Source organism: Toxorhynchites rutilus, chromosome 1, assembly GCF_029784135.1.
Source record: "Toxorhynchites rutilus septentrionalis strain SRP chromosome 1, ASM2978413v1, whole genome shotgun sequence".
In the NCBI taxonomy this organism is placed as follows: Eukaryota; Metazoa; Arthropoda; class Insecta; order Diptera; family Culicidae; genus Toxorhynchites; species Toxorhynchites rutilus.
Window position 1 is genome coordinate 62,957,139 of NC_073744.1, and position 12,492 is coordinate 62,969,630.

Here is a 12,492-nt window from a genome sequence, read left to right on the forward strand (position 1 = left end):
TGCGTTCATCACGAAAATCATTGAATTAAAATAGGGAGAGTTACACCATCCACTGTATTTACCAAATTTAACGTTCTCTAGCTTGCGACCGACCTGACAAATTCCGTTGTTTAATCCGTTCGACGCTACTCGAATGTCAATCCATTTATGTTTTCGTTCGAGTGATTGTGTATTCGTATCGAGCTGTAAAAAAAGTTTTTTAACGAAAACCATTGCCTATATCACAATGTGTATTCTTTTACTGTAATACTGTAGAAAAGATTCATATTTTCGTATTTTATTAGGTGTTATTTAACAATTATCGGCCTTATTCTGCGTGGCGTGTGAGGTGAGATGACAATTGTCACTTATGTCACGCGATTCCACCAGGCGTATGCCGTGAGAAATCTCACTTGAATGAACTCTCACTTTATTCCCGCTCTCAAATATACGTGACGATTGTCACATGAACTGGGATTTCTAGGTGACAATCGTCGACATGTCTTGAGGTGTCGACAGTGCATGAAAACAAATGAAAAAAGGAAGAGGAATAATAAGTGTTTTTTTGGGTCGTATAGAATCGATAGTAATGGTATTATATGTATCAATAAATTCAATTTATCTTCAATTTTCACAGTACGAAAGACAAATTGCAAGTAGTTTGTTTTTTTTTGTGAAAGCGGTAGTGAGTCTGTTATTCCTCAATTGGACGAATAAGCACACCGAAATTATTTTCATTTCATGAAATCTATTTATTTTCTCTAAAATATATCTATCATATGGGTCTTGTGTTTCATCTATCTATCCGCGAGTCATCGTCACCGAACTGCATATCCATTTCAGAAGCCGTGGTATATGCCCGAGCCGGAGCCAGAGCAACAATTTAACACTGAGAGTGCAGAGAGCAGCAGCAACTACGACCAAAACAAACAAAAATGCTAAACTTTACAGGATGCAATCAACTGTTTCACCAAATCTAAATCAAATACCTGCAAATTCGGCAGAATGTCCTGATACACTAACAACAGGCCAGGTTAAATCAGATCTATAGATACGGTACTGACTGCAGCAAAACAAATATCTGACCTCTCTGAGCGAAACAAATAAAATTCTGGGATGCCAGATGTTTTTTCTCAAATATATGCGATAAAAATCTGAAATATTTGTAAATATGTGCTAATGTCTGACATACTGACCAGCTTCGTTTATCATATGGAATCAATAATGTTTTGTCACTATTTTAAATAGCCTGCAGCAGGAATAAAAGGTTATGATAAAAGTTAAATGTCTACAAATTCGTGAACACATGTGCTAATGTGGCATCTCTGATCAGATTTGGCAACCAGCAGAATGAACGCCTTCGGCCTGATTCTACGCGGCGTGTGAGGTGAGATGACAATTGTCACATCACCATCAAGCAACTCTCCTCACTCTATTCCTACAGTCGTTTCGGATGCCGTGAGAGGTTCATTTGATGTATGTGAGAGGATGAACAGCAAGTGACAAGGCGTTCATTCTGCTGGTTGCCAAATCTGATCAGAGATGCCACATTCGCACATGTGTTCACGAATTTGCAGACATTTAACTTTTATCACAACCTTTTATTCCTGCTGCAGGCTATTTAAAATAGTGACAAAACATTATTGATTCCATATGATAAACGAAGCTGGTCAGTATGTCAGACATTAGCACATATTTACAAATATTTCAGATTTTTATCGCATATATTTGAGAAAAAACATCTGGCATCCCAGAATTTTATTTGTTTCGCTCAGAGAGGTCAGATATTTGTTTTGCTGCAGTCAGTACCGTATCTATAGATCTGATTTAACCTGGCCTGTTGTTAGTGTATCAGGACATTCTGCCGAATTTGCAGGTATTTGATTTAGATTTGGTGAAACAGTTGATTGCATCCTGTAAAGTTTAGCATTTTTGTTTGTTTTGGTCGTAGTTGCTGCTGCTCTCTGCACTCTCAGTGTTAAATTGTTGCTCTGGCTCCGGCTCGGGCATATACCACGGCTTCTGAAATGGATATGCAGTTCGGTGACGATGACTCGCGGATAGATAGATGAAACACAAGACCCATATGATAGATATATTTTAGAGAAAATAAATAGATTTCATGAAATGAAAATAATTTCGGTGTGCTTATTCGTCCAATTGAGGAATAACAGACTCACTACCGCTTTCACAAAAAAAACAAACTACTTGCAATTTGTCTTTCGTACTGTGAAAATTGAAGATAAATTGAATTTATTGATACATATAATACCATTACTATCGATTCTATACGACCCAAAAAAACACTTATTATTCCTCTTCCTTTTTTCATTTGTTTTCATGCACTGTCGACACCTCAAGACATGTCGACGATTGTCACCTAGAAATCCCAGTTCATGTGACAATCGTCACGTATATTTGAGAGCGGGAATAAAGTGAGAGTTCATTCAAGTGAGATTTCTCACGGCATACGCCTGGTGGAATCGCGTGACATAAGTGACAATTGTCATCTCACCTCACACGCCACGCAGAATAAGGCCGCTTGTCACTTGCTGTTCATCCTCTCACATACATCAAATGAACCTCTCACGGCATCCGAAACGACTGTAGGAATAGAGTGAGGAGAGTTGCGTGATGGTGATGTGACAATTGTCATCTCACCTCACACGCCGCGTAGAATCAGGCCGTATATTAGGCTATGCGGGGTGCTTCCTTGGCCGAGTGGTTAGCGTCATAACTAACATGCCGGGTGTTCGGGTTCGATTCCCGTTCTGGTCGGGGGAATTTTTCGTCAAAGAAATTTCCTCCGACTTGCACTGTGATCACGCGTATTCTAGAGCTTGCCACTCAGAATGCATTCAAGGCGTGTTATTTGGCATAGAAATCTCAACTAAGTACTAATAAAAATGACGCAAGTAATACTACGTTGAGACGGCGAAGTTCCTCTAGAAACGTTAGTGCCATTGAAGAAGAACAATTAGGCTATGCACTTTTCGCACAAAATTGCTTTAAACAGAATTTATTGCCCAATAAGGTTATATAAAACCGAATGGGATTGACAAGTGGTAAGTAATAAGTGGAAAGTGGTAACTAATAAACTAAGCTAGCATGTGATGCCAAAACATTACCATATAGTTACCATGAGCGTGAATTTCAGCACAGTTTCAGTTTATTTTGCTTATTTCGACATTCATACGAATTTCCTTCTAACAGTTTCAAATAAGTCGATCGAAATGTGCAAAACGTTCGGAATAGGTAATACAAAATTTTAACTCGAACGAGATGAAAATCCGGCAGAATTAGGCATACAGTAAAACCTCTTTTTGTGCGATTTTCTGTTCTTGTGCGGTTTTTTTTTGTACGGTGTATGAAAAGAAGCATATTTGGCGAAGTTATCGTCCATTTAGTTTTTTTCGATGATTTATATGCATTTCAGTGCGAAAAAAGCATATTTGCGTCTCAATTATCCACTTGTGAAATTATTACCCTCCCCTCAACAAATGCTCTTGTTTTTGCATGACATGATTTCTAACAGCGACACGTTTCGACATGCAACTAAAAGCACAAAACAACTACGCGCAACCGAAAAGGCAAAGTGTCCCATCGCAAAGCAGGGAAACAAAAGAAAATTGAACGGTGAATGACGTGGATTTGAGTTATTTTCTCGGGAGAAACTTTTTTTATGCGGTCCCTTTCTACCGCACAAAAAAAGTTTTTTTTCAAAATGTATACCGAACACGACTTTGGTGGTGAAGTTTTGCACGATTTTTTATGCGACTTTTTTTGTGCGGTCCCTATCCCAAGCATAAAAAAATTGTCTGCATATGTTCCACTGTCGGGCGTATACCACCACATTCGGGAAGATCTCCAAAGAGAGAAGAATGCACCAGTTTGCTTTACAAACGAGATCAAACCAATACTTTTCTGTTATCGATTCGGGTATAAGATAGGAACTGAAAGTGAAGAGACTTCCAGAATAAAGCGCGTGACATTGCTATCACACGTCGCTTGCGGTGCAGAATATTGGGCCCTATTATGTAAATCCAGTCGATAAGAAATTACCATCAGTAAAATTTCGTATTTTGTATTTTGTTTCGAGTCTAGTTCTTGCTCGAACTTCATGAGTTGCAAATTGCATACATTCAGGAATTTCTGAAATATTAGGTTGTGGAAAAAGTATTCCATTACTGGGTGAAATTCAAAATCTTTTCTTATATGCTTCGAATTGTCCGATAGTCCGATCAAATATGCACCGTTTTGTTGGAAAATTTGTTGTCATTCTAAAGGTAGCTTATTGACGAAAAACTCTAACAATAGATTTTCACAATCCTCTCTTGATCCCCATTTCTTATCACTCAGAATGTTTTACAATGCGAGAAAAAGGTGGTAATCGCTTGGTGCACGGTCCGGAATATATGGTGGATGCAATAAACATCCCAATCAAGCTCCCGGAGTTGTGTGGCTTTGTGTTGTCCTGATGGGACAAAACTCCTCCTCTTTTGGTCGATTCTGAACGTTTCTGATTGACCAGAAGGTTCAAACGGTCCATCAAAAAAGAAAATTGCAAAATAATTGCACGTATTTTACTGTTACAGTATCGGAACCATTAGCACTATTCACAATTTCAGCATGCATTTCTTTATAGAAGAAAAGTGTAAAATGTACCGAATTTCCTCTTTATTGACCTCCATTGTTAACACTGTAACTGTAACTGTAACTCACAACTGAATGGAACGGACAAAAAAACAGCACAAGATTTTTTTAGTGTGAAATGTCACCATAACAACGAGCCTAAACTTGAAATTGATATTACTCGAGATATTGATCACTGAAGCCAGCCACCGAGAAAATAAGGGATTACTTTTTCCCCAACCTAATATTTTCTAAAGCAAAACACCACAGACGCAAACCAAAATAAGCTAATTCTCTAAAGACATGGAACAAGCATACCAAACAACTCGGAAAATATTAACAATTTATGAGGCTGTGGAAACTAGGCAACGAATCGACTCCAGGTTCAGAGAACATAATCCTTACATGAGATGGATCTCATCAAGCTGAACCCGATCGCACCGCTCAAGTTACTGAGCTTGGTTTCTCAGATAAATGCTTGAATAGTATATGCCCTGCCGAAGCAGAAAATGATCACTACACCGTAGTTTTTCAAACAGTGTCGAGTTATTTTTAAATTGTTCAAACATTTTTATCAATGTTCATTCACACTAACACGTCTTCAAAATAATTTCATCTATCATACAAACACATTGGTTTTGTTTCAGTCTTTCACAGGATAACTGCTGGCTGGTTTCTGCTAGGAGAATTTTTTGTCGAAAGTCGGAAATTCGAGATAAAAAAGGAAAAAAATAATTCGATTTCGGTTGCGTACTCCAAACGAAAAACGAACACACTTTTTGAACATTTCATTGGTGGAAAAATTGGTCGATAAGTTTCTTCTGACTAGTTTTTTACGTTCGACATTTGTTGTTATGGTAAAAAAATTACAGTTTTTCGTTAAAAACCATAACCCGCCTTGAGGCGGTATTGGGTAGCTGAGCGAAAAAAAATCAGACTCCTGCTGAAGTGTAATCTACTGAAAATCAACATCGGATACAGCTGTTTTGCAGAAATTGAGTCTATTTTTGTGTTTTTATAGGTTTCAAGCACGGTATGGGGACACGACGAAGTAGATCGTGAAGACGACTTCGGGACAATGATGAATACTACAATGACCAGGAAATTGAAGAACAAAAAAAATATCACTAAAAAGCAGTCAAATGTGTCAGGCCTACTTGTAGGACCCGGAAAGTTCACTGGATCCGCTGACACAACTGATCCGAAGGTATTCATTTATCGAACTTTCTGACCGAGATTACGAAATTCTATCAAGCCCAGATGTTTTTCAAAACTCCCGTTCACCCACGTATGATCACTTCAAAGAAACCATCCACTTCGAAGCGAGCATATGTTCCACCCTCTGATGTCAGGCATGATAGAATGAATCATTTTCCAGATACTCCGGAAGAAGGACTTGCAAAAACACGAGATGTACATCGGAAACGCAAGTCATACATCTTAAATGCGACATCAATTTACACCTGCAGCCAAACCAGGATTGTTTTTATGCCTTCCATCATCAGGAATAACTACTACGAGCAGTTCAGAAGAAAAATTATTTTTTTCGACCACATACCCAGCCCCGCCTTAAGGCGGATTACTAGCTTTGTGGTATGAATAAAAAATCCGTGACTTTAAAAAAAATGCCGTTATGTTTTTCGTTTTTCTCATCAAAAATATGATCTACTATAGTTTTTTCAAGCAAATAAAAAAATGGATTTTAGATGGTAGAATTGATGATGGAAACTGTCTTCCCAGGACCTCCATTTAATGTATCAAAAGAGTAAAAATTACAGATCTCTGAACAATGGAAAAATTCAATTCAAGCTCAATTATTATAAACAATCACAGTCCTACATCAAGCTCCTTCCGTCTGTGCCCCTATGTAATATGATGACCCTGGAACACTCATAAATTTAGCTTTCCAATATTCAAGGCCCCTAAGGCAATAAACCTCCCACGAAGGTGCCGGGCGATACAGCCATAAAGCGTGATACGACACCAATCTGGGCCAAGGGTTCGTTTATCATTTATGGTTGTGTAACTCGACGCGCACCACAACCACGACGCGCGTTTGTTTTCTTTCCGCCCTGCTGTTAGCTTGGCTGGCAGCAGAAATTTAGTAAACATGTGGCGCGCCTTCAGCGCCATATGTATCTGCACTTCCTCTTCCTATTTAATTCTGCTTACAAAGAAGTTCGTGCTCTATCACTCGGAAGAATGCGTCTGACCACGCCCTAGAATTAATCATTAGACTAATTATGTACATTTAAGGAAAACCCCCAATAAAGCTGAGCTCTCTGGAGCAGCCAGTGTAATTCTGTAAACAGACGGAACTTATTATAACACACAGAAAAAAATCCCCGTGATTACTAAATGGCGACTCGTGCCATCGATCCTGACAAGGATCCTCCAGCACCAGGAACTTTACAAGATGTTATTACTAAACCAGTTAATTTTTTTAATGCGTTCGTGTTTAGTTTTAGATTAGGTTTAAATAAATGTATCTGTAGAATTTTATGTAGGCTTTTCCGTCCAATAAATAATAATAATAATAATAATAATAATAATAAATAATAATAATAATAATAATAATAATAATAATAATAGTAGGACGCTCAATAGAAACGGTCATGGCTATAAAATAAGGTATGGCGACGGCGCCCACGAAGAAGTGACCCATACCTTTTACATGGACGATCTCAAGGTCTACGCTGATTCACGTCAGCGTCTAGGTGTAGCTATCCGGGTTGTCGAAGACATAAGCAGGGACATCTGTATGGAGTTCGGCCTCGACAAGTGTCGCTGTGTCCACCTGCTGAAAGGACAACTTACCGAATCCGGAGGCTACGAGGTCTATGACGGCGAGTTTATAAGAGACATGGTTCGTGGCGAATCCTATAAATATCTTGGATTCCGACAGCTCACCGGGATTCGCCACTCCGACATCAAGACGGAGCTGCGAGACAAGTTCTTGAGTCGAGTGAACTGTGTCCTGAGGACTTTCCTCAACGCGGGGAACAAGGTACGCGCGATCAACACATTCGCGGTTCCCCTGCTGACCTTCAGTTTTGGTGTAGTCAAATGGAGCAAAACTAACCTAGAGGACCTTGAGAGGAGGATGAGGAAAGCATTCAAAGAGGCCGGAATGCACCATCCTCAATCGGCACTGGAGAGAGTTTCACTACCACGCAAAGAAGGGGGACTTGGAATCGTCGACATTTCTGCACTGTGTGTTGCCCAGGTACGACAACTGCGCGAGTACTTCGCAGAACGCGCCAACCAAAACGCGCTATACCGGGCTGTCTGCGCCGCCGACAGAGGATACAGCGCTCTGCACTTGGCGCAAGCGGAGTACCAACTCAACTGCAATCTGCAGACAGTGGAGGAGAAGATTGCAGCTTGGAAGCAGAAGGCAGTGCATGGTGCCCACCCCCATCAACTGGACCGGCCACACGTCGACAAGGCCGCATCTAATCTGTGGCTAACGCGTGGTGAACTCTCTTCAGTAGTAGAAGCCGACATGATAGCCATCCAGGACAGGATAATGCCGACGAGAAACTGCAGGCGGTACGTCTGGCATCAAGACGTTGATGACATTTGCCGGATGTGCCATCAACCAGGTGAAAACATAGAGCACATTATGGGAGGCTGTCCCGTTTTGGCCAACGCAGCCTACACCGAGCGCCACAACAACGTGGCCCGTATTGTTCATCGACAACTGGCGCTCCAATGTGCTCTACTGGAAGACAACGTACCAAACTACCGGTACCTGCCTGCACCTGTCCTGGAAAATGACCGTTTCAAGCTGTACTGGGATCGCACTGTTCTGACCGACCTCTCGATCCACCACAACCGCCCAGATATAATGGTTTACGACAAGAGCGACCGCAAAGTCACCATCATCGATGTCGCTATTCCACTGAACCAGAATCTGGAGGAGACCCACGGTCGCAAAATCTGCAAGTACCGACCATTGGCCGTGGAGCTCAAGGAACTGTGGGGGCTAAGGGAGGTCCCAAGAATTGTTCCAGTCGTTCTCTCTGGAACTGGAATTATCCCGAAGACACTTCTGGAAGCGCTAAAGGTGTTGAACATCGAGAAGGAATTGGCCGGCATCCAAAAGTCGGTCATCCTTAGCACCTGCGCGATTGTCCGACAATTCCTCGGTCAGGACTAAAACAGCACGAGCATGCAGATACGTGCATTCCGCAGAGCCTAGTCCCCCTTTGGCATTCAGAAGCCCGGGGGCAGGTGAAAATTCTGGCTAGGTTCGCCTAGTTAAGAAGTGAGATAAGTCTGCCAATCAATAATAGAAGAAAAAACAACATCATGGAAGCAAAAGGAACTTCATGGGACACACCCCCATCGTTTAGAGCAAGCGCATATCGACAAAGTATTATCGAACACGTGGCTGGTGCGAGGTGAACTCTTTTCTGAAACAGAAGGGTTTATGGTAGCCATCCAGGACCGGATAATAGCGACCAAAAACTACCGGAAGTACATCTTGCACGAAAACGTTGTTGACTGTTGCAGAAAGTGCAATAAAGTAGGAGAGACGATAGAACACGTCATAGCCGGCTGTGGAGCGCTAGCCGAATCAGCTTATCTCAATCGTCACAACTCGGTTGCCAAGATTGTTCATCAACAGCTAGCATCAAAACGCAACTTGGTAAATCAGTGGGTACCCTACTACAAGTATATTCCGGATCCGGTTTTGGAAAATAGCTGCTACAAGTTGTACTGGGATCGCGAGATTATTACGGATGTCCGAATACCAGCTAATCGCCCTGATATTGTGGTCTACGATAAAAATAAGAAAGAAGTGCTGATAATAGACATTGCAGTACCGTTAGACCACAATCTACAATCTACGTTTGCTGCCAAGATAACCAAGTATCACGACTTGGCAGAAGAACTAAAACAAATGTGGCATTTGAAAGGCATCCGTATTATACCAGTAGTGATCTCTGCTACTGGTTTAGTTCCACACTCTCTCACGCAGTCATTGGAGGAGCTGCAAGTAACAGAGCAGCTTGCGGTTATGCAGAAAGCGGTGATTCTTGGAACGTGTAACATAGTGCGACGGTTCCTGAATCACCATAATTAGAACACGATGATTGTGCAGACACTATTATAAAGAGAAAAAAAGAAAAAAAAAAAGATACCACAGAGCCTAATCCCCCTTTGGCATTTAAGAAGCCCGGGGGTAGGTGAATATTCCAGCTCAATGCTGAGAAGTGCCATAACTCTATATAATAATAATAACATGCGAGCGGCCAGCGGCTAGAGGAATTGGTGCAAGAGCGGACCCCTAGTCATCGGGCTCAGCCCGTAAACCGAACGCTAAACAGAACCCGCAGCACAAGAAATCACAATGGCAATGCTGCACCTGCAAATGATGCTGCGATTGGACGACGTCAGTCGCTCACATTGACAGGCCGCCAACGGCAACGAATCATGTGGACGAGAGAGATGAATGAATTCGTGATTTGTTGCTATTATGTCTGCACAAGATTGGAGACGGACATGTCCAGCAGACCAAGAATGCTGGAAATGTTCAACGAGCAGTTCCCACGATTTGCCGGCCAACTAGATCGGAATAAGCTCTACACACGGAGACGAGCGATTTTGTCACACAACATGCTGTCCCCGGCTGAAATAGAGGCCATCAAGTTGGAAGTGCAACGAGAACTGCGTAGAGAGAGTGGAAGATCGAGCGATATGTCGAGAAGGAGCTCTGCTAGGCTGAGTGCATCGTTCGCTAGTGAAAGGCGCGAATCTATTGCACCACCACCGGATCCAGTGGATGAGCCTAGAGGACAAGAGCCGGCAGAGGATCAACAACGAGGTCAATTAAAGAACGAATTGGCTTTCCACATGGATGCAGCAGTGACCCAGTTTTACGGAACGGACCCCTTAACCCGACACAAGATTCCGAAGTTGCAGTATTCCCACCGACTAACGAGTGCCGTCCAAGTACTCGACCAGGAAGTACTACCTGTGTACCTGGAAGTGGTAGAGAATCTAGAGGAGCTGCAATTTATCGTTTATTGTGGAACTGTAGCTGTTGTACGGACGTTAGGAATGCGCACCTTTCACCAAGACGATAGACAGAACCGCGTACTCTCCAAAAAATCGAAACCTGCTTGGATGAGACGCCTGGAAGGTCGTATCCAAACGCTCCGAGTAAAAATCGGTCGACTAACGCAGTACAAGAGGGGAAGTCGATCGCGAAAGCTGATTCGTGGAGTTGCTGAAATTGTGAAGCCGGCAGAGCTCTCTGATCTTAATGAAAACCGCATCATTGAGATCCTCGACACCCATGTACAACGGTTGAGTGCTCTATCAAAAAGGTTAAGACGTTATACGGAATGTACGAAAAGGCATGCGGATAATCGTATGTTCAGTATGAACGAAAGGGAGTTCTACAGCCGCATCAAAAAGAAACGCAATAATTACGATGGTGGTCTTCCTGAGATTGACGAAGTTACCCAGTTTTGGTCAGGCTTATGGGAGAACCCTATTCAACACCGAAGTAACAGGATGTGGCTGGCAGAAGAAGAGGAATATGGAAACGGACTTGAAGCAATGCCTGCCGTTATGGTAACCGCCCATGATATCAACGAAGCCATTCGATATTCCAGGAATTGGGCTGCGCCAGGACCAGATTTCGTGCACAATTTCTGGTACAAAAAGTTTTCTTCAACTCATGGGCGAATGGCAGAGTGCTTCAATAAGGTATTAGAAAATCCCCAAACAACACCGGAGTTCGTGACCAGGGGAATTACTCATCTGATGCCAAAGGATCAAGACACAGCGAATGCGGCGAAGTACAGGCCAATAACATGTCTAACGAGCCTGTACAAGCTACTTACGTCGGTGATTAATAAAAAGATACAAAACCATTGCGAAGTTAACGAAATATTAACAGAAGAACAGAAAGGCTGTAAACAGAACACGCGGGGCTGCAAAGATCAAGTCGTTATCGATGCAGTCATCGTCGGACAAGCAAGCCGAAACAGAAGGAACCTGAGTATGGCGTACATTGACTATAAAAAAGCATACGACTCAGTACCGCATACGTACCTGATAAAGGTACTAAAAATGTACAAGATACATGATGGCGTCATCAGGTTTATGGAACACGCAATGGTAAACTGGAACACCTCGCTTAGTATCACCGACGGAACAACTATGTTGAGATCCAGAACTCTCAATATTCGCAGGGGAATATTCCAAGGTGACACATTCAGTCCTTTGTGGTTTTGCCTTGCTAATCCCTTGAGCAGAGCACTCAACCGAAGCAGCCATGGCTACCATATCAACAGAACAACGACAATAAACCATACCTTCTATATGGACGACTTGAAACTGTTTGCGGAATCAACAGAAGCGCTACATAGTCTTCTACTTTACTTTACTTTAGTGTTAGCGACTTTAGTTCCGATGTGCGGATGGAACTCGGAATCGCAGTACAGCTCCACCGTGGACGATTGGTGGAGACTGAAGGATTCCGCATTAACGAGAGTGAAGTGATTTAAGATTTGGTGGAAGGCGAATCCTATAAGTACCTGGGATTTCTGCAATTGAAAGGGATTTGTCACACAAAAATCAAGAAGGAACTCCAGGAACAATTCTTGATCAGAATCAACCAGGTTTTGAAAACAAACCTCTGCGGCGGCAAAAAAATCAAAGCCGTCAATACGTTTGCCGTTCCTTTACTCACGTACAGTTTCGGGGTGCTGAAGTGGACGAAAACCGATTTAGAAACAATAGAAAGAGCAATGAGAGTGACGTTCACAAAGCACCGTATGCACCATCCAAAGTCGTCTATAGAAAGATTCACCTTGCCACGTGTTGAAGGAGGAAGAGGTGTCACTGATATTAGAGCGCTTT